The sequence below is a fragment of the Camelus bactrianus genome, chromosome 1 (genome assembly GCF_048773025.1).
Source record: "Camelus bactrianus isolate YW-2024 breed Bactrian camel chromosome 1, ASM4877302v1, whole genome shotgun sequence".
NCBI lineage: Eukaryota > Metazoa > Chordata > Mammalia > Artiodactyla > Camelidae > Camelus > Camelus bactrianus.
In genome coordinates this window covers 45,420,408-45,444,914 of record NC_133539.1, presented here as the reverse complement: position 1 = coordinate 45,444,914, position 24,507 = coordinate 45,420,408, and the positions used below count along the sequence as shown (strand labels likewise).

Below are 24,507 nucleotides of genomic sequence, written 5' to 3'. Positions count from 1 at the left end.
ATAATCCCATTTAAGAAATGTTAAGGCTATAAGTGAGGGAGGAAGGTAAGTATGTGTGTTTTAATTATGCAGAAAGAGAAGTAAACGATTCACCAAAATACCAATGGTAGTTACCCCAGGGTGGTAGAATTTCAGATACTCTATTAGTTACAATACTTTTATACTTATTCAAATTATTTAAGATAGACATGCATCACTTCTATTATCAGCAAAATTGGATAACAAATCAAAACAAAATTTTAGAAAGAAGTGGAAACTTCTGAAGGTTTTAGTGAGCAAGAGTTGATATTTAGAAAAGAATTTTTAAATGCTCATTATTATGATTTAAAGAATATCACTCATATTCTATGTATTTATCTTTCATTGTATATTTTTTCAACTAAAAACACAAAGAGTTTTAAATGAAATAATTTGGAGGGAAAATAAAAAATCAACATTCCATTGCTTCACTGTTATGGCAAGAAGTAACTACTTTCTGCTCTTTTAGTTGTTTCTACTATTAGTTACCATCAGATATCTAAATAATATGCTTTTACTATACTGATTTATTTATCCTGTAGAGATCTTCCCAGGATAAATTAGAATTTAAGTCACTCAGAGAATCTCGTATTCTCTTTTTCATCTGGCCAATATTATTATAATAATATTTTCATTTCCCTATTTAGTTTTTTTTTGTAAATTTATGTAACATGTTTAAACCTTTATTCCTTGTTTTATAAATCAGGCTTCTCGTAGGATGAAATTATGAATACTCTTAACTACCATTTTCCCTGTTCCACATCTATTCCACATCCCAGTCTCTTAATTTTACAATGTCAAGCTTGAAAAGATTTAAATGCTGTTGGAAATCACATCCATTCTTTTTTATGCTTTGTCTTTAGGCTGACTCAAATACAGAAATAAATGAAAAATGTTTAAGTTGTTGTAGCTATGCATCAGTAATCTATTGCTTCATAACAAATTACCACAGACTTAGTGGTTTACAATAACATACAGTTTTTTTTTTTTAACATTTTTCTATTGAGTTATAGTCATTTACAATGTTGTGTCAATTTCCAGTGACATACACTGTTAACTCACAGTTTCTGTGGGCCAGGAGTTTGGGACAGATTAGCTGGGCTCTCTGCGTCACTGTCTCACATGACTGCAGTCAAGGCATTGGCCAGGGCTGTGGAAGAATCAGCTTCCAGGTTCACATGGTTGTTGGCAGAATTCAGTTCCTTGAAGGCTGTAGGAATCAGAGTTTCAGTTTCTTGCCAGGGTCTGGGCAGTGACTAACCTTAATTCTGTACCGTAGGAGACTCTTCATAGAGTACCTCACATCATAGCAGCTTACATCACCCAAAGCCAAGGTGGGAGAGGGTAGGTTAGCAAACATAATTACAAATTCATGTAATCAATGAAATGACATCCTTTTACACTGGTTAGAAGCAATTCATAATTCTTGATTTAATGGGATATGATTACACAAGATCAAGAGTACCAGGAGGCAAGGATAATTGTGGACCCTCTTAGAGTTTTTCCACCACAGATTATATAATTACTGTTCTTTGCAGAGCCTACTAATGTATTTGATTATGTCCTTTTCTTTTATAACTTTTCCCAAAGTTTCTAATTTTTTTCTTTTTGGGGGAGGTACCATCTATCTTTATCATAAACTCGTTCTTCACCTGAAAAAGTGATATCCAATCAAATATTGCATTGAGTTTTTCTTTCCAGAGATCGTCTTCTTGGGGACCTCTACCTCCTGCTCCTATTTGGATTAGTCAGTCTCTAGGTTTGGGATAACATTCTAGGATTTTTATTCACTATTTTTCTAAGTTCCATCTTTAATTTTTGTCACATCACCTCTTCAGTCTAGTTATGTTTAGTCAATAAGTATTTGTTGGGTGGCTACCATGTGGCAGGGAGTGTCCTAAGCTCTTGGTATCCAGTAGTGAAAAATAAAAGCAAAAATCCCTGTAGTTGTGAAACTTATATTCTAGTAGAGGGAGACAGACAATATACAAAGTAAATGAGAAGACTATATAGTTTGATGTTGATAGATATTTAGAAAGAAAACAAAGAAATAGAAGAAAGACAGGAAGGGTAGGGATTGCCTATGAATGGAGAAGTGTTGGAAAGGTAGACAGGTACATTTTAAGCAAGATAGGCAGGGAAGATCTCACTGAGAAGGGGGTAGTTGAGCAAAGACCGGAAGGGCATGAAGGAGTGAGCCACACGAGTATCTGGAAAGCTCTCTAGGCAAAATGAATCACAATACAAAGATTCCTTTACATTGAGGTAAGGGCGCTCTGTACCACGTCACGCTGCCATCTCAGGCAAAACTCTTGGGGTCAGAAATTATTGCCTGAACCAAAAATATATTTGATGAGTGTCTTTACAGGAAAATTCTGCAGAGTGGAGATGTTCTATACTAGGATGGGACTGACCCACCCAAGCAGGTCTTCTAAGGGAGAGTCTAACCACAGCACACACAAAGAAGATTGAATAGAGCAGGATGGTTGAGGGGGACCCGGCAGAGGCCAGGAGGCAGCAGCACTAATAATAAAGCAGAGGTGGAGCAGTGGAGAAACACAAAGTTGAAAAATAAGCAGAAGTGGAGGGAGGCGGAGGCAGTACAAATCTGAATGTAGAAAACGTTGAACTCCCAAGTTGCTGATGGTAAGGCAGCTCGGGGAACATGAACAGTGTCCACATCTCCCCATCTTCTGACAGATTTGTTTCCTCTATTTCTTGTGCTTTTTACCATAAAACCCTGTTCTCAGAGGTAACTGAAGCTGCCTATGCTTTACAAACGAAAAGAACCACTAACAACAAAACAATTCTTTCTACTTTCCTTTATTAGCTGCTTTACTTATTTTTCTTTAATACAACTTAAAACTCAAGACAGGTTTGGAGTATGTACATTTTTAAAACTCAAGACAGGTTTGGAGTATGTACATTTTCAGCAGCATTAAAGCCAGTCTACCCTGTAACCATTCACTTGCTTTTGCCCTGTGGGGGGTATCTGAGGAGGTGTTTCCCCCCTGCCCCACCAACGGATTTGTAGCATCCCTATAGCAAAGAGAATTTTAGTGTTTTTCAGATGGAGTTTTTGGTTCTTGTCTCCTCCTGTGCCTGTACCTGTGACTGAGGTTGTAAATGTATGTTTCTGCTAGACTATTAACAAACATGTTTCCCACCCTTTTTCATATAATCGCTGTCTTGAATCTCAGTCCATTAGAGCAAATGTGGGGGGCAAGTGTGCATCCCCACCTTGGGCAATTGCCCCATAACCTCTCTCTCTGCATTAGATCCTCAAGGCCTACTGACTGAATTTTCGACTCTAGGAGACTAATGTATTTATAATACCTCGCAGCACAAATTAGACCAGTGAGTACATGACTGTTGCACTTTAAATAGTCCGTTACTTAAAGACAGGAGCAATTACTGATCACTGGCTTCAAAGCAGTGCTTCACATTTGTACATTTTAACTGCCTCCTGTTCCAGTGGGATAAGTAACATAAAAACATCATTTCTTTCCTGTTTTCTCTCTGGTAAATCTTTACCTTTCATGTTACAGTAACTGGGGAGTAAGTGCCCCTAATAAAATGTGCTTAAGTGTGGTAATTCAGCAGAAACATGCACGTTAGTCACTGGCGTAGACTTTTAGTAGTCGTAGTCCCCATTTTTCCCCATGAAAAGAACTGAGTACAGTTATTGCTAACAGAATGTAACTCATACCACAATTACTTTGCTAAGCTCAGCTTCTGAAGTGTGAAAAACTATGAAATTTTAAAAATAAGACGTAAGCTATTTTGTATTCATTTTAGAGTGTTCTCTCATCCATGGTTTCTTTTTTAAAATCTGGGTGATTATAAAGCATTTTTTGCACTGGTAAATTACTTGATCTGTTAGTATTGTACTGTTAAACTTTTGCTGCTACTCCTTTAGTCTAAATGGCACAACATGGAAAAAATACACTGAATTTTTGGTAATGATAAAATGACTTTACTGTTTATTAATCCAAGCTTGAATTCTCCAGTGCATTGGCTTAAATCATCATTTCCATCGTCATGGAATTTCAGTTGTTTCAGACAATGTCTTTAAAATTATATCAACATACTAGAAGAGAATTATTGCTTCACAAGGGAGAAATTCTGTCAGGAGCAAAGCCAAGATTCCAGGGGATATAAATCCTATTTTCATGTAAATATATTTGATGAGGAGAATAGCAGAGGAATAAGAAAATGGGAGATGGATGGTCTAAATGAAGCTAAGGGCTTCAGATTGACAGATTAATGTATAAAAATATCTGTGCTAGTTGAATCAACTGATGAGACCTCTGTGGTAATGCATCAAAGGTTGCTGGTGTGATATTTGTATGGGTGACTAAGTTTTGCACGAAGAGTAGAAAACCTGTTTTGCAGACACTCCTCTGACTTCAGCTTGCCATCTTGTAAGTATGAGGTGATGGGGCAAAAATGTTTGTTGGTCCCACATGATTTCAATCAAAACCTCGAGCACTGGTCCCATTGAGTATTAGTAGTAGCCTTTTGTTCCTATGGAAAAAACATAGTTAATGTTGTCAGAATATTCAAGTTCTGCTAATTACTTACACCTAGCAGGCACTTAATAACTATTTGCTACATAAAGAAATGCCTGATTCTGTGGGTTCACATGATGCAGTCACTATGCAGTTACACAGGTACCTGCGGAAATAAGAGATGATAGTCGTAAAGGACAGAAGGAGGTTGAAGTCGAGGTAGGAGAAGAAACCTGAGAAAGCTTTCCGGAATTTTGCCTGATTAGCCTTCTACTCGCTCTATAGAAGCAATGTTGAGGGAGAGGTGAGACGTGAGATGAAGCCTAGACGGAGGGGACCGTGTGAACCAAGACCCAGGGTGAAAAGAGCTCTGATATTTCAGGACTGCATAGACTTGTCATTAAGGATAAAACACTTCCCTCTCTGTTGTATCTCCCATATTATCTTGAGTTAACTTCATGTTATTTTCGGGAAATAAAGAAACACACAATTTCTATTTGAAGCTAAAATTACAGATAGTTCTGCCTTAAGATCTTTTGGTCTGCCTTAAAGGATCTTTTGGTCCATATCTGAATAGAGAATTTTAGTCTGAAAAAAGTTTAGTTTTTCATCACTTCCCCACACCCACCACAACCAGGGCAACCTTCAGTGCACACGTCCCATGAGCTTCTGTATCTACGTTTGTTATAACAGAATAAACTTTAGAGTTAGTTTGTTTCCTTTAGTGTTTACCAACCCTTGCCAATGCTGCTATATATTTGGGGCAAGGATTTTTTTCTCTTAGATTTAATAGAGCTCATAAAAAGCTCACTCCACCTAAGTGAATTCAAAGATTTGCAGGGAAAAATAGGCAAATTTTTAATAGTGCCTGGAGGAAATAAAGCTTTATTAAATTGTTATGTTAAAATAAAAACAAACACCGAACAAAGAAATAGTAAGTAATAAGAACTGCTAAATAATTTGAAAGGAACTTGGTAGTTAGCAAGGTAAGAATTTTTTTTAATTTTTATTTTTATTTTTTTTTTAGTTTTAAATGGCTGATTGAAAGGAAAGAGAGAAGAAAGTCCTGTCTTTCATAATGTTGATGCTTAGAATCTACATAGTAACTCTGATCTTGACCATCATCTCCCAAGTGCACAAAAGTTCTAGAGATGTTAGGAGGTGGTCAGTGTTTTTCTCACTCTAAAGTAACCATTTAGCAACACAAATTATGCAAGGCCAACCACAACTGTGAAATAAAAGTGGAAATATGAATTGCACATTCCAATGTACCGTGGATTTTCTTGTACTCACTTCCACCTTTTAAACTAGCACTAATAGAGCAAATGCGAACAGTAGTTTAAGAATGATCACCCAAATAACTGTTCTTCCTTCTTCACTAATTATATTATGCTCTTTCCAGTTTTATTAAGATATAATTGGTATATAAACTTGTATTAATTTAAGGTATACAACATAATGATTTGATATATGCATATACTAGGAAATGACTAGCACAGTAAGTTTAGATAATATCCATCACTGGACATAATTGCACATTTTTTGTGTGTGATGAGAACTTTTAAGATCTATTCTTTCAGCAACTTTCAAATGTACAACAGAGTATTGTTAACTAGAATAACCATGCTGTACATTACATCCCCAGAACTTATTTATCTTTTAACTGGAAGTTTGTGCCTTTTGACCACCTATACTCATTTCTCCCACCCCCAGCCCCTACTCTGTTCTCTGTTTACGTGAGTTTGCTTTTTTAAGATTCTGCATATAAGTGAGTCATACAGTATTTGTCTTTCTCTGTTTAAGTTTTTTTACTTAGCATAATGCCCTCAAAGTCCATTTATGTTGACACAAATGGCAGGATTTCTATCTTTTGATGGCTGAATAATAGTCCATTGTGTATATATATGATAGATGTATCACATTTTCTTCATCCATTCATCAGCCAGTGGATACTTAACTGTATATTTCCAAACCTTGGCTATTGTACATAATGCTGTGATAAACATGGGAGTGCAGATATCTGTTCAAGATTGTGATTTTGTTTCCTTGGGATATATACCCAGAAACAGAATTTCTGAATCATACAGTAGTTCTATTTTTAATATTTTGAAGAACTTCCGTACTGTTTTCCATGCTGGCTGTAACAATTTACGTTCCCACCAATAGTGCTGTAGAGTTCTCTTTTCTCTACATCCTTGCCAACACTTTTTATCTCTTTTTGACGACAGCCATTTAACAGGTGTGAGGTATTATCTCATTGTGGTTTTGATTTGCATTTCCTTGATGATTAATGATGTTGAGTATGTTTTCTAGTATCTGTTGGCCATTTGTATGTCTTCTTTGGAAAAATGTCTATTCAGTTCTTCTGCCCATTTTTAAATCAATTTTTTTTTTTTTTTTTGCTATTGAGTTGTATGAGTTCTCTATATATTTTAGATATTAACCCCTTATCAGATATATAATTTGCAGAGATGTTCTCCCATTCTGTAGATTGTCTTTTCATGTTGTTAATCATTTCCTTTGCTGTGCATAAGCATTTTAGATCAATGTAATCCCACTTGTTTATTTTGCTTTTGTTGCCTTTGCTTTTGGAGTCAAATGCAAAAAAAAAAAAAAAAATCATCAACAAGGAGTTTACCCTCTATATTTTATTCTAGAAGTTTTATAGTTTCAGGTATTATATTCAAATCTTCAGTACATTTTGAGTTGATTTTTGTGTATGGTATAAGATAGAGGTCCAGTATCATTCTTTTGCATGTGGCTTTTCCAGTTTTCCCACCACCATTTATTGAAGAGACTATCCTTTTCCCTTCTGGGCACCTTCATAATAAATTAATTAACCATATATGCATGGGTTTATTTCTGGGATCTCTATTCTGTTTCCTTGATTTGTTTGTTTTTATGCCAACTACTTACTATTTTGATTACTATAGCTTTGTAATATAGTTTGAAATTAAAGAGTGTAATTTCTCCAGTTTTGTTCCTCTTTCTTATAGTTATGTCATTGCTTTGTATAATTAATTAAATAGTAGAATTAGTGAGAACAAATTTTACTTTATGACTTTTCCCTTTAACAAAAACTGTATATATGCCACCAGAGATAATTAATTTTCTCTTTATGAAGTAATAGACAGAGAGGCTCTTGGAATTGTCAGTATTTCTTATGTGGCAGATTCAATGGAAAAATAAATTAAATCTAGGATATTTTTGAGCAAATGACTGCCATAGTCCTGTATCAGAATGACTCTAATTTTTAATATTTGATTTTAGAATGTCTTTATTTTACAGTGTTATAATTTATGTAAAACAATAATCCATTGTATAAAATGAAAATTACATTTTTCTTATCTTCAAAATTGCCTGTACATTCAATTTTATTATATATTACACACCTGATCTTGTTTAATTACAATAACCCTAGAAGTTAAGACCTCACATTAGTTTTTTTTTTCTCTTTTTAAATCAGAAAGAAGTTGAAAAAGTTGTTAAAGGATACTCAGCAAATCAGTGATGAATCCAAGATTCACAACCAGCTTTGTGTAGAAAAAGATCCAAGGCTTGATCACTACATGATGATACATTTTAAAAAAGTGAAAAATATGACATATGTATATTTGGGAATCATACTGTCTTAATGAGACTGTAGTTGGAAACACTTTGCTTAAAAATTTAGTGTTAGGGGACACAAAATGGTTTTAGTTACTCAGATTAACAAAAAAAGTTGATGGAAAAGAAAGCTAGGAAAGGAACGTGCAGACAACCAAGAGACTAGACGATTCAATCTGTGGCAAAATCAAGGTGTTTCATGGTCATCTCTTAAAAATTTGATCCTCATCCTGCAGAGATGGCTCTTTGCCCTCAGCCTTCATGTTCCAGTAGTGCAAGAGGTTTTTCATAGGTATTATCCTTGATTCTGCTCTGTTTTGTGTATTACTTACAAGTATATGTAGAGAGGGAAAAAACCTTTCCTCTGTCTTCTTATATTCTGTTACTGAAGCCTACAAATTAAACTTAACAAAGGACAGTTTAACGGGAGAAAAGAAACACAAATTTTATTTTTAATGTTATGTGCACAGGGGCTGCACAGGGAAGGAAAAAAAAAGTCCCAAAAAGCAGTTTGATCTGGGGGCTTATGTACCATTTTATTTAATAAAGGGCAATAAATTATGGAAAAATGACCAAAGGAGAAAGTTTTAGGTCTTCTAGTAATGGTAGATTATGGGAAAGTAAACATATGAGGGGAGCTAATGCTAGATCAGGGTTATACAGTAAAGTTATTTTATTCAACTCATCTTGGTTCCGTCTCCATTTCTGGTGATGGTGTTGTTTTCCTCTTTTTGGTAGTTTGAAGTGGGAAGTTATGACACCTTCACACCTTCACACCTTCACCAGGGGAATTTACTCCCTGCTTTTAGGGAGATGGGGGAGGTCAGAGAGCTCTTCCTGGGTCTGTTTGTTCTTAATTGCCTTTAGCTCAAAATAATCCGTATGACAAAGGTGCATATTTTAGAACGCCGTATTCTGATCCTCTTCATACACAAGCTACCACGTGAAGTTTAAAAACAGTTATGTTTTCTGACGGATCTTCTCGGTCCCCAAATATTAAACTTAGATAACATTCTTTTTCAAGCTTGACCTTGTAACATAATTGCTTCCAGAAACTTTATTATGTTGTTAGTTTAGAAGTCCTTTTTAATCCTGGATTAAAGGGAAAGATTTGGATGATAATGAATATATATTCTAAAAGCAAAAGAACATAATAGAAGGCTTTGGTTCACAAAGCTTTGACTATTTATATCTGTTCCTTTATAGAAAATGTTTGCCAGTTCCCTGTCCAGAGGTTGGTTTCACTCAAAAGAGGTTTTCTGCTTGGACTTCAGAATGTACTTCAGGATGTTTAAAAACAACAACAATCATAAAAATTTATATTGCTCTGTTTTCTGAAGTTATGTAGCAATATACAACTTGGCATGCCTTTTAGCATTGGGATATCTGTGTGCTGTTGTGGGGGTGGGGGGGTGGGGAGGTTGGTGTGTCTATAGAATTGAACCTCACCTTGCGGGCTTAAAGAAGACAGAAAATCATTTCATAAACTTATTTTGTTTACTATAAATGATATTTTGATATTAACAGAAATGTTGCTTAATGAGCAATGAATGGTTAAAGGAAATGGAGAATTTAAGTCTCAATCTTAAATCTTATGCAAAATACACATATTTAATGATCATACATATTTTAGTTCAAAATGAAATTTCCTATCTTCAGCTCCCTGGAGACTCAAGAATTCTCAGTGACATGAAGAGAATTAAAAGTGGACAGAACTGGAACTGCAGCAAAAGCCCCTGAGCCAAGACAAACTGGTACATCCTTCTGCATCTCTGTCCCCAGGTGGCTTCAAGTGGATGATCTCTAAGATGCCATCAAGTTCTGACAATCTGTGACTAGCAATGGTAAGCGGTCCCGCCAGAAAGCTGTGTTTTTGGTCATAGATATTATTTGAAGGGGTACTACTTATATTTTCTGCAAAGTATCCACCTTGCTGGCTGTTAATTTCTTGTTAGGGACTAGACATTATAATCAGAGCTTTGTGGTATTCTCACATAATTCTCAACTTGAGGTAACAGCTATTGCTGTTCTTTTTTTTTTTTTTTTAACGCACATGAGGAAACTAAGCTCAACAGAAGTTTAAATTATTTGCCCATGTTAATAAAACTAAGAAGTATCAAAACTGGGATTTAAACATGATTTTATTTCAAAACCTAAATTACTGACCCTGAGCTATGTAAAGTTTCAGATCTCAATGGCCCCCTCTGAAACTCTTTATTTTCTGTAAATTTGAGGAAATATCTTTTGAAAAGCAAAAACCTTAAGTTTGTCTGCCTAACATTTTCTCTCTCAGTTAAACCTTTGACAAGAATTAGGGAAGGTAGGAAGGAAGAGGGGAATATGAGAAGGGAGCAGCTGTCCTGAGAACAGTAAATGGGCACCTAGCAAAGAGAAACTTTACTTTGGTTATTATGTTGCCTAAGACAGGCCATACTTCCTGTTAAGCTGCTATAACAAAATACCATAGACTGGATGGCTGAAACAATAAACATTTATTTCTCACAGTTCTGAAGTCTAAGATCAAGGAGACAGATTTGGTGTCTAGTTATGCTCTCTTCGTTTGCAAATGGCCATCTTCTCATTACATCCTCACATGCACTCAAGAAAGAGATTTCCTGTCGCTTACTGTCTGTTACTCTTTTTGTAATGGCACTCATCCCATAATGAAGACCCCACCCTGATGAGTCATTCTAACCCTAATTAATCCTAGAGGCCTCACTTCCAAATACTGTCATTTTAGGGGTTAGGGCATCAAGGTATGAATTTTGGAGGGACACAAACATTCTGCCCAAAGCCTTTACATTTGTAATTTTACTAGAACATTTTTACTAAGAGTTCATTTACTCCATGCCCTTTAGAAAGAACATTCTGCCTTAAAAATCAGGAAATCTTAGAGTTGGACTAGAAAATGTGATTTGAAATCCCATCAGAACATGTAGTATACTGTCTATCCCCAGATCCTAACCTCAATGAATGTCTTGATTAGTGCAAATGGCTTTTAGTCGCATTTTAAGTGAAATCAAATGACCAAGTTTATATATTTGATTACCTCTTACTTTCTAGCTTCCTCCAAAGTATAGGAAAGAATATATGTGTGTATACATACCTTTGGATTGTATTAAATTTTTTTCCACTTTATTCATCTTAATTAACTCATGAGACTGAAATCATTCTGTTTTTATTCCCAGTGAAGTGATAAGAGCAAGTGTTTTTAGTGTGTGTAAGGAGAGGTTAGAGATGAGGGGGATGGGGGAAAGGCCAGGCCTAATGTGATGAATACTTTTAGTAATCAAACAAAGCATCTTGCAGTGAGGCCTCTGTACCACAGAAACGTATATATGGATTTATTTTTATGCAAGTATGGCTATCAGCTTACATACTATAATGGCCTTGGTAAAAAATAAGCCAATGAAAAAATTTTCCTTTCTGAAGTTTTTAGATCATCACACAAACCAAGAAAAACTTTGCTTTTTCTTGAAGACATTGGGTTAATGAAACACAGCCAGTTACTTTTTTTCTCCTCTCCCCTGTGCAGAGCTTACTTGCTGTTTCATCTAAGGCAGAGTTTGCCAAGACAACTGAAGAAGTCCAGTGTAGAGAACTTTAATGTGGTTAGAAAATATCCAGAACCAAACAAGGGTCTGTATCAGGCTCTAAGAGTAGTCAGATTTCCTTTCTTAGATGTCTTTTCTATCTTCCTAGAGTCATTGAGTCTTTGCTTCTTTGAGTAGTCAGGTTGTCAAGAACTTTCAGGGAAGATAAGTGGTTCCTCTGGTTAGGTAGCATGCCTCAGTGCTAGTCCTCAGTCCGTCTTGATTTCAGTGCGTCCTAGTGTATCCTGCAGCAAGACTTGCCACTTGCTTGCCTGTTTCTTCATGTGAAACTTGTGGGTTTTCTAATTTTGTGCCAGCTTACAAGTTGACTGATTATTGGTGATATTAATTATCCTGTGAGATAGGGAACTCTACAAATGCCAAATTATACTAAATTGTTCCATAATGTGAAGATGCTAAGTCTAAAGTCAAAGAAAGCAGTCAAAGGTGCCTAATGCATTTGTTGCTTATTTTCAGAGCCTGAATCAACTCATGGAGCCAGAATTCAGATAAATTAAATAATAAATATAGGCCCTCACTATTTTCCTACCTCTGTGCTAAAAGGACTTATATGGATTAGTTTATCTAAACCTTACACCATCGTATGAGGGAGGTATTGCTGTTATCTTAAGTTTGAGGTAATTAACTGATCTAAGGATACCAGTCAATGAGTGGTAGCATGAGAAGTAGAATGCAGGACTTCCGGTTTTAAAACAATCAAATCAAAATCAGATTGCTGATAATGTAATCATTCCATTTGACTTCCAAAATTAATAGAATTTCATACCAAGATCATTTAAAAGTTCAGAGTGAGCTCTGAAGTAAGAATGTCAATTGCTAGCTATGCACCACTGGGCAAGATGTATTAGCTCACCTGTAAAATGGGATCAATAACCTGTCCCTTCCCGTAGGGTTCCTGTGAGATAATCCATATGGAACATGTTAACTAGTAATCAGTACTTAGTGAGAATTCAAAACATTTTAGCTTCTGTTATCAATTACTTAATGACAATATCATTCCCAGTAGTCACAACATTACTGCTTTCAATTAGAAAGCATGTGTACAAATAAACGTTAATTCACAGGTCTTGCTTGACCTATTGATTCTCACTTGCTGATATGATCAAAATAAGACAGTAATAAGGCAGTATAGCCTTTTACACAGATAGTTTTCTGGCTTGGTTATAAGATTTAAACATCAGTTGCTATTTCTATCTCAGACTGTTTTGAATGAACTAATAGTTTATTTGTCTACGTTTAAGGAGAAATTATAAAGCAGAGTGAAGTAATGGCTCCATTATGCGCATTAAGGATTTGAATTCTGCATGGTCAGTGAGTAGGAAAAACCTGGAGTTATTTCAAACCATTCTTGTAATTGTATCTGTCTGCCTTCTGTATAAACAGATGAAAACTACCGAAGCCAGTTGAATTCCAGCCTTGCCATTTAACTAAATGTGTGACCCTGGACATGTCTCTTAAATCTTCCACTTCCTTATTGGGTATGTGTAAGTGATAGTTGTACTTACCTCATGAGTCGTCGTGGCCTTTAAGAGAACTCATGCAATCAGATGGATTATATACTGTAGCATTTTATGTTCTCAATAAGTTTTAGCAATTGTGATGCTGCGAGTGTTATTTCTTATTCCATTTGGAATTGAGCATGATGGTAAATTTTAGCCTGTCTTTAGATTCTGCATGGTTTTAAAATGATTAAAAAGGAAACAAACCATGTTCTATGAAAGTTAAAACACTTAAGGAGAGTAAGAAGATATGCCTTTTATTTGCAAGATATTATATTCCCCTAAATTCCAGGTAATAAAAGCCAATTTTTGTGCTAAGGTTTTTAGTCATACAAAATCATCAAACCTCCTGCGAACATTTGTGAAGTGCCTGTGTGGGCATCACATCGTGCTGGGTGCTACAGTACAACATTAATGATGATACAAAGCATAAGCAGCATTTTTCAAGTTTTTAAATGTGGTTATTAACTAATTAGTCTCAATCTTTGAATCTTTTTATGGGAATAAGGGACTTGAGACTTAGTTTTAATGGCTGGGATCATAAACCGAAAGGCAACTAAATTCTTCTGATACCAAACTCCAAGTCCAGACTTTAGTCCATATGTAAGAATATCAGATTTATGTGCCTTTTATTTAAATTAATAGGTTCACATGTTGAATAAAAGAAATCACATGGGAGAGGCCTTCAAATCTACCTCTTCTTGAAGTTTCTCATAAGTGTTCTTTTCTTTTATAAAGACTACCCTTTGACTTTATGGAAGAAAATTGCAGTTGCCCTCTCTCCCTTGGCAATTACAAAGAAAAATTGCTTTGAAAATGTGGAACACTATACTCTACAAATATATCAGTTTCTGAATCCTCCCAATCTTTGTTTTTCTCTTGGTTTCTATTTCTTTTCTCTCTAGAAGAGTGCTGTCATTTTGAGACAAGAATAGTGCTTTAAGATGTACCTGCAAAGGGCAGACAGCATAACCTTATAGGAAAACTTGCAGGTCTGGCCATCAGCAGCAGGGAGATTGGTCCCAAACCCACCACTTTTGAGGTACATGAATCTGAAAATTAGATAGGCTCTTTTGCCTTATCTCTGTCCTCTAGCCTTTTGCCTATTATCTTTACAACAGGGAGAATACTAATACCAATGTCATAGGCTTATTTTTAAGGTTATTATAATAGGAGGAATTTAAAACAAAAAACTCTTGAGGGGAGGGTATAGCTCAAGTGGTAGAGTGCATGCTTAGCATGCATGAGGTCCTGGGTCCAATCCCCAGTACCTCCATTAAAAAAATAATTAAAAGGTAGACCTACTTACTGCCCCCATGCAAATAAACAACAACAACAACAAAAAAAGCCAAAAACAAAAAACATTTTTGTCAAATCAATTTTCAAATATGCTATCCAGTTTCATCAAAACAAAGACTCTGTATAGCCCCACCATATCCAGGAAGCTTTAGCAATAGACTGATAGCCATACAGAGATGTTTGATTCATTTTACATGTGGCTTATAGCTAGCATAACTATCTCTGACATAGGTGATTCTCAAGCTAGACTACATACCACTATCACCTGACAGCATTAAAAATATTGATTCCCAGGCCCCGTTCCCTAGTAATTGAACCATGACCTCTGGGGATGTGGCCCTTGGCAGTCATTGGCATTTTTTTAAAAGGGGGGAAAAATCTATCTTTCATGTTGTCTTAACTTTATAGACTTATCTTACTGACCATACCATTTTGAGGCTGAAAAGTGTTGCTTTTATTTACTGCATTATTAAATGATCCTTCTTTTAAAAGCTGGATGCATATGAATATCCTAAAGAAAGATAGATTTGACTACATTTGTAGATTTCAAGAAAATTCAAACATGACATCTAACAAGAAGTCGTCACAAAATCTCAAACTTTATCTACAGCACTCTTCAGACTTTCCTCCCTAACATAAAAGTCTATTTTTTTCTTTTCTTTCAACTTTTGGATAAGTAGTGATTTTATCTCACCCTATCACCTGCAATATAAATATTCCCCATTCCTAAACTTTTGCTTTTCTTCTGCAAAGTAGAATAACTTGTAATATCTGCAAGATTGCCTAAATACAGTTAGATACATCTGGATTCATCTAAACAAATATATATATGAATTTTGTTTTGTACAGCAGTTGGTGATTACTTGAGATTTCCCACAAGTGCTGTTCCAGCTAAATTTTTAATTTTTGTTTTCATATTTGTCTACTGCAGTTCATAGGTGGGAGGATCAGGTTAGTTCACTGATATACCTCTAGACACATAGGGAAGAAACACCAACTGTGAACCTTAAACTCAGAGGAGGGAGATACATAGAGGTACTCAGACTTGGAAAAGATAAAGTTTCTTTTAATTATACAAATAAAAGAAGGAGAGATGGTTAAATCGCTCTACCTCCACTGTACCCAGTGGCAAGTGACTGCTCATTGAATAAAAGTTCATGATGACAAAATTCATTTGACATTGAATTGTTGTCTTTACTTAATGAAAAGGAAGCAAAACCTACAGGAGAAAAACTGCTAGAGAATTGTGTTGCAGTTTTGTTGTTTTCCATAAAAGGTACATAGAGGAGAAATACAGAAAGGAAACAGATACCTGAATTTGAGGTGACTTCCCCTCATCACAATACAGATAGACCCTAATTTAAGGGGATCTGTGATTTGCTTTCTAATTAACATTCCAAAGTTTCATGGCCTTAAGAACTCTGAACAGGCTGCATTTCCTCTGTCACCTGCAATCTGTATTTCTTAATAATACAATTTACTCATTTTCTTAAGTTAACTTGTTTTCTGGGAAGCATTTAAAAGCAGTGACTTCATTTAGGAAATATAATGTCTAAGGCACCCAAATTAAAGATACAGCTATTTTGCCAAGTCAATTAGGAATGTATAAGTATTTGATAAAATACAAATTTAATTACAAAAAAAACAAAAAACAAAAAACGGTTTACACAAACCTGTAAGCTACCCCAGTCTCAGTATGTACAAAACTGGATTCAGTATCTTTCTTTACTGCCATCGCAGTTTGGGAGCACAGAGAGTGAGAAATTCAAGTCATTTTAAACAAGTACTCTTCTTCACCTCCTGTCTTTTTATTCCTGATTCAGTACCAGTGTCTGCTCATAGATAATCTAGACACACCTCTCCAATGTGCTCTCTATCTATACCTCCATCCTCACTACCACCCTAGCCAGGCTGCCAACTCCCCTAGACTGGACTGCTACAGACACCTCTTAAGCAGTCTGCTGACATCCATTCTTATCCCCTCTCATGCGTTTTCCCCAGTGCATCTACAGAAGCCTGTGCAATCATTTCATCGCAGATCTGGTTTTGTCACTCCTTCCTGAATTCCCTTTCTTCCCTGCCTTGTAATCCTTTCATCTTCCACTCAGCCTCTTTTACTGGCCCTCACTCTCGCTCCCCATTGCCCTGCCTTGCTTACCCTTGCTTACCCAGCTGCAGCCCAGTGTGCCCCTGGGCTTGCTTCCTCAGCACCCACCCCCGCAACCAGGATTCAAAAGAAAGAACTCTTTTTCCTTCCCCTCAGTCCTAATTTACTTATATTTGTCCTTCAGATTTCAGATTAATTTTCACTTCCCTAGGGAAACCTTTCCCAATCTCTCTGCATGGGTTAATTTCCTTACTACTCCATCTCAGAGCACCATACATTTTAGCACTTACACAACTGCAGTTTTACAGTCACTGCTGATTATTTGATTGGTATCTCCCCCACTGGACTGCGTTTGTTCACCATTATATCTTTGATGCTGTGTACAAGACTAGATCTTGATAAAGCACTCAATAAAGTAAATATTAATTGAGTGAATTAACTAATCAAGAGGCTCAATTCTCATGTATATGAAACATTAAAAAGAAATCCCATGATTAGGGCACACCTAAGGCTTCTGTATTGCAGTAAATGCTAATGAAAAAGCATCATACTGACAGGTAGCTTCTATATGGATTACAGTAATCAGTCACTTCCTGTTTAATAGGAAACTATGATACTGATGAAGGGGAAAAAAAAACACAATTATGAAAGATGGCATAATGCCAAATGGATTACAATCCAAAAGTCCCTGGGCTAATATAATACCTAAGTTCCAGGGTCAGGCAAACTAATTTCCAAGCATATATCTTATATTTGAAACAAAGTGCTTGACACTTGACCCTAAATACGTGTGAAATTCTTCAGAAATCTCACGTATCAAAGGTCAATGATGTACTTTCCCAATTAAATTTGTCTTTTGTGGGTACCCAAACTACTGTTGGAACATTAACTTTGAAAACATTTTTTTAATTAAGATTTTTTAAAATTTCAACTTTCTGGAGGTGGAGGGGGGTGTCTGCACTGCATTAACCACCCTCAGAGTGTTAGCACTCTACTCTAGGTCTAAATTCCTAAAAGTAGAGCCATAGAAACAACACAGATCCTGAGCTTTTATTTTACCTTTGAATCCTGGTGTCTGTACTTACAGTATATACATAATTTGGGAAGAGTTATTTTCAATCTCCACACATCACATGCCTCATCAATAAAATGGAGTAAGACTAATACTGTGTGACAGATACCTGCCGTGGAATGAGGGGTACACTGGGTTCCCAGATAATGATAATTCTTGTTCTCTTATTTTTCGTCCTCATTTTTTTTTTTTTATCATTTTGACCGTTCAAGACCTTCGAAAAGTGTGGAAATCCATATGCCAGTTTGTATATGTTCAGTTTCAAATCACATCTCATCTCATCTCTCTGGGAGTTGGATATAAAAGATCTCCCAACTGAGGATTGGAATGACTTTTTCATTCTAAGTACATTTATTTATAGAAAGATACCTATCAAGAGAACACATGAAAACCCAAAGACATAAAAACCATTTTAAAATGAAAAGGAAGAAGCACATGTAATTTGTGTCATTTTCAGATGAGATTCTCTGACATGTGGTTTGCATGAAGGAAATAATAAGTTATACCAAAGAATTTAACATAACCCTTCTGCATCTAAAGTCTTCTCTCAAGGACCACCTTGTTGTGGAAATCTGAGTCACACACCTTACTTCTCTGGAAAGAGTGATTTTGAAACCAACAGCTAACTTCCTCCTGTCAGTTAAGGGAGTTGCCCCTTTGACCACATAATGTACAACAGCAAGAACAATTTTTCTTTCTTTGTTTTTTTTTTTTTGGTAGCATATAATTTTTAAAAACTCGGTTAAAAATCAGTAAAGCCTTCTTACTAAATAGCTTCTTTTTTGCAAATTGAAGTGAGAATTTGAGGGTTTAAATCTTATAAAGAAAGTTTTTGAGGGATGTTTGATCTTAGCTTCCAAATCAAGTTTCTGTGGTTAGTCTTAAGATTTTAACTTTGAAGTATCCACTGTGTTAGGACCTTTGTAACAACAACGACAACAACAAAAACTAAGATAGCTTGCAAGTAGGAGTACAGCTTTGAAAACAAATCGAAAATAATGGCTGAATAAAACCTCAGTTGGAATATAATTGAATCGCTGACATTTGGCAGAGGTATCCAGCTAACTCTTAGCCTGAGGTGATGAATTGTGTGTCTGAAAATGAAATTCTCTGGCTTAGATTCCATTACAAATAAAGATACAACTCTCTGTATATGATGACTTCATTCTATGGAAGTGATACTTGCACTAGGAAATGGTTTCATTACTACCATGTATTACTCTAATATTACCCAGCAACATTGCTTAGGAGTTCAGAATATGGACTCTAAATTCAGTTTGCCTGAGATGAATTGCAGACTCCATCAATTACTAACTGCGCAATCCTGGACAAGTTATATAACCTCTTCTCCAGTTTTCTCATCTGTAAAATGAAGATAATAGTGATATCTTGTGGGATTGTTTAAAGTTTAAATGACAAAGCGTATTTTTATAGATTAATAATAAATAGCTACAATTTGGTCATAAAGTCTGAAAACATAAATGAATGTTTACCATACAAAACCAACATGTTAAGTGATCAATTAATGCCTACATTTGATAAGCTAGGGGAAGGGCACTTAAAAGAGTTCTCATAGGATGGTGTACCACCCCATTATTCTAAAGTGGAGAGAGACTAATTGGATAATAATTTCAAATCTGCATTGGCAAATGTGGCCATGTGGAATGGGTTATACACTCACCAGATTTTAACTCCCTTAATTACTTTTTCTGGGGTATGCTAAAGGTACAGATTTGTTTAGAATAGATTTGAGATATATATCATCATGGCAGTGTATCAGACTATTTTCTGGAGGTTGGAAATGCTGTGTAAAAGCTCTAGCTTTGTTGCAATTTCACACAGCATGTAGACCTATGCATTGCTAATGAGGGAGCACCTGTGGAACATACCATGCAAAATCATTGATCAAACCATAAGCAAAAGTTAGTATGTAAGTTTCCTTCGTGTTCAGATTTCTGTCTACCCAGCATAAATGTACATGGTAGGCATGTTAGTACTAATGGTAGTTTATTGAGTTTTTGCCTGTCACCATCCATGCTCCAGGGGATTTTCCCTTCTACACGTTAAAAAAAGGCAGGTGTTGTGGAGATGAGCCTTCTCTTAGTTGTCTTTATCTAGGGCAAGAGGCAGAGTAGATAAGAAGCTCTCAAAAAAGTGAGAATTGAAAGCCCTTCCCTTCTAAGAGTTTAAATACAGGGATCTTAGTGTCTCCTGTTATAATGTAAATGTGTTCATTTCTAAAGCAAGACCAGTTGAGAGCAGAGTAATATTGATGGTGAAGAAAAAGCAGAGATTCAGAGCACGTGATACTGCCTTGGGGAGGTCAGACTAAGAGCTCATGAAAACCTTTTCCAAAATAAAAATCCTGATAGAAGCAGAATTTGAATCCAGATTTATCTACAAATGTCTTTGCTCTGTGCCACCACTTTCTGCTCCTGGAGGTATTTTACAGCTCCTCTGATACGCCATGTATCATGCTTGGTGAGGAGTTGGCCAGATTTAGCAAATAAAAATACAGGATGCCCAGTTAAATTTGAATTTCAGATAAATAATAAATAATTGTTTAGTATAGGCATGTCTCATGCAGTAATTGGGACATAGATGTATAAAATAAATGGGTGCATTGTATTTCATCTGGCAACTCTATGCTAGGATATATGCGTATATATATATATATATATATATATATATATATATATATATATATATATATATATATCATAGTATCTGTCTAGGGGATTATATATAATATATACATAATGTATATTACATATAAAGTCTAGCAACTCTATACTAGGAGATTTAATATATAGACATACATATGCATATATTAGTGTGTGTGTATATACTCCTTCAATCAGAACTTACAAACTTGAGGAGAATTTGTAGTTCGTTCAAGTTCGAGTAGCTAGTAAATGATCAACTTTGAACTCAAACACTGGCTTATCACCTCAGATTCTGTACTGGTGGGAATTTTGGGTTCAAACTTCCCTATAAAGTGGGCAAGAGGTACAGAAAAGGAAAGGAAGTTACTCACCGGACAGAATCCCCTTACTTCATCGTTTTGGTTAGGGCTGTAGTCCTGCACTCCAAGCTTTCTCCTTTCTTAAATTCAGTATCACTCTTTGCTTAGTCTACTCCACAGGTTTGGTGAAATGGAAAAGAATAGGCACGAGTTCCTACTCCTGTAAACCCACAAACATCATGCCAATTTTCTTGAATCAAAATTCAGGGTATGCACTCTGAGAATCATCTGACAAATGGACAGAATATTGGAAATGATGTTCAGGAAAATCTGAGATGCTCATTCAGCCCGTAATTCCAATTCCTTTATGAGCACGCGATGCAGTGTGTTCCTTCATTTGATTATATGGTACTACAGTCAATGCCGCATATCCGTAGGTTTCACATCCATTGGTACAAGGGGCTTACAGTACTTGTACTATATCATTTTATATAAGGAATTTGAGCCCCTGTGGGTACCAAAATCCATGGATACCAAGGGATGATTGTACTTTCCTTTTATTAATGCCACTCACTGGTATTATTTTTTGTGTTTAGTGGTTTACATCTTTCACACATTAGTATCAGAATCTCTAGATTAGATCAAAGCTTCTCTAAAGAGAGCTTTACAAACTAAGAATCCTTGATAATAATAAAGCACCTCCAATTTAAATTCATTTCAAATACACTTCTATTCGTTACCACAAACTAAATTAACAAAATTGACATAGAACACTGGAGTTTAAGGGGACTCCAAAGTAGAGCCTCATGTGATGGCCTCTCTTTTAGTAAACAAAATCAGAATTCATACACTTTGAGGTTTGGGGGTATTTGTTTATTTGTTTGTTTCTTTGTTTTTCCTGAGTGGAGGTATAATCTTTGACACATACCCATCACTCTCACCTGATACCTTTCATAACAAATGACCTACCTTGGTAGAATGTTGAGTCTGGGTTGCTGCAGGGATTATGATTACACTGATACCATCCAGCCTCAGTAAGAAATCCATACCTGGTTGTATGACTTGAATAGAATAGATACCAAAGTACCATCTAAAATGGATCATCATTCATAAATGTCTACTTATTCACAGATTTTAAAAAACTAGGATTCATTTCTGATACATTCCATTTAGTGTTGATATGTAGAAGTAACTGCTAAAGAAGTTGGGTTTCTTGTTTTGTTTAAAAGTACAGATCATGACTCATTAGCAGGTTGAGAAAGCCATTTAGAATAGAAAATATCAGTGTATTGCACATAAAATGGCTCATTATTTTATGCTCTTTAAATATGTGAATCAGACTCAGAAACATTTGAAAACCACTGTAGTAGACTGCCTGGCCCCAAAAAAAAGTGTTCTCTGGCATATATATCCCCTTATAATCTTATCTAAAGGGAAAATTTAGCCTTACTTATTAGAAAATCAGGATATTTTAAATAGTTAAATGTCACTTTTACTGCCATTTTTGTTTATCATTTCTGTGGAAGATAGTTTTGGACAAGATAGGTATATCCCCGCTGTGGCTATCTCAGTCTTAAAGACTGTGTGGTCCTTTCACATATGAAATTCAACCCTCTAAATCTAATATCCATTTCTGGAGCTGCAGAGTTGGCAAACTTTTTTTCTATTCATCATCTGCTATTAAGCCCAGGCCTCTCTGTAGGCTTTCAATACGACCTCCTAATAAGACGTATCTCTTTATCTCTCCTTCATCTCTCCCGTCCTCTCATTTATTGCATATGAATGCCTAAAGTACTACATAGCGGCTTACATATTTGATTGTTCCAAAAGATCCCTAAGGTAGAAGACAATGATGGAAAGAACTCCAACTGATCCCGTTGAATGCCTACCGCATGCTAAGCGCATGTGTAGGTGCTATCAAGTATAATCCTCACATTAAGTTTGCAAAGAAAGATACACTTGCCTACTTATCATAAATTATCACACTGAAGCCCAGAGTGGCAGACTGGGTTGGGGAGATGCTGTCCATACCTCTTTACAGACAGACCAACTGAGATGCATAGAACGGAGATCACTTACACAAGTCACAAAGGAAAAGCAGTGGAAGCAGACCTGAATTCTAGTTTAGTGCTTGCTTCCTTCCCCTAGACCTCCTGCTGACTGTTCATGAAATTTACCTGTTTGAAAAATGGCATGAGAGTCAGGCAGAGTGACTATATTATAAGTACTTCCTTCTGACGCAGTGGCTTTACCGTATGTTTGAAGTTTTAGTAGTTTAAAAAAAAATGAGAGTAATATGCATTGTTTTTTTAACCCAACAATTATAATAATCGATTTTCTGGAGGTTATTTTTTAAAATTTTGTTGTTTCAGTTTGACTAAAGCAGAAGGGTGGGTAACAGCTCTGAGTATTTAAGCTGCTTCTGTAACAACAAAAATTGATTTGTCTCATCATTATCCCTAAAGCGCTAAGTTTTGAGATTATAAATTATTCAATTCTTGGCGATCTTCAACCTCTAATCTAGTCTGAACTGGATGAGATTGTCAGATTCTAAGATTTGAATCGCAGTCTACTGTGATGAGGAGAGTACAAAGCACATAAAATAAATGAACTGCCTAAGGGATTCACATTTATGATTATTATTGATCTCTTGAAGGGCTTTCTAAGGTAGAAAAGATTCTGCACGAAACCTTTTCTAGAACACAATCTAAACATCTTTACATACAACCTTAACATTGTAACATTACTTTAAAGATCTGTTTAGGAAAATGACTAATGCGCAATGACTTCCTCATTTCAGGTGACTTCCCTGCTGCATTTGACACAATTGACAGCCTTTTCTTCAAATTCTCTTTTCCAGGTTTCTAACACTATTTTTCTGGTATATCTGCTTGACTTTTTGTCTTCCATGACTCTCTTTTTATAGGCACTGTTCCAGCTGGAGTTATTTTTTTATTCACCCCAAAACTTCCCATGCACGTACATTTTCTTTTGTTGCCTCCTTACCTAAGAAAAAGAAAGAAAAATCAAAGGTCTTTACTCTTCCTATCCAGCTCCTTGCCATCTTCCAAGGTCCTTTTTTTCTTTCTTTCTTTTTTTAAACTGATGTGCAGTTAATTTACAATGTTCCAGATGTACAGCAAAGTAATTCAGTTAACATGTATACGTGTGTGTGTGTGTGTGTGTGTGTGTGTGTGTGTGTGTGTATGTATATATATATATATATTCTTTTTTCAGATTCTTCCCCATAATTACAAGATATTAAATATAGTTCCCTGTGCTATATAATAGGTCCTTGTTGTTTATCTGTTTTATATACAGTAATGTGTATCTATTAATCCCAAATTCCAAATTTATCCCCAACCTTTCCCCTTTGATAATCATAAATTTGTTTTCTATGTCTGTGAATCTATTTCAGTTTTGTAAATAAGTCCATTTGTATCATTTTTTTAAGATTCTGTGTCTGTTTTGTGCCAGTATGATACTATTTTGATTACTGTAGCTTTGTACTATAGTCTGAAGTCAGGGAGCATGATTTCTCCAGCTTCATTCTTCTTTCTCAAGATTGTTTGGGCTATTCAGAGTCATTTGTGTTGCCATGTAAATTTAAAAAAAAAAAATTGGTTCCAATTCTGTGAAAAATACCCCTGGTAATTTGTTAGGGATTCCATTGAATCTGTAGATTGCCTTGAGTATTACAGCCATTTTAACAATATTGATTTTTCCAATCCAAGAACACAGTATATTTTTCCATCTGTTTATGTCATCTTCAGTTTCTTTCATCAGCATCTGATAGTTTTCAGAGTACAGGTCTTT

At 35.7% G+C, this 24,507-nt stretch overlaps 1 long non-coding RNA gene across 1 annotated transcript in view; it reads left to right on the top strand.

Moving 5' to 3' along the window:
* The window catches only part of LOC105080143 (uncharacterized), a 565,054-nt gene that overhangs the window by 461,822 nt on the left and 78,725 nt on the right, over positions 1 to 24,507 (top strand). The window contains exon 16 of the long non-coding RNA XR_012506674.1: positions 9,795 to 9,979. This is a non-coding gene — a long non-coding RNA (uncharacterized LOC105080143). The remainder of the gene's footprint in view (positions 1 to 9,794; positions 9,980 to 24,507) is intronic.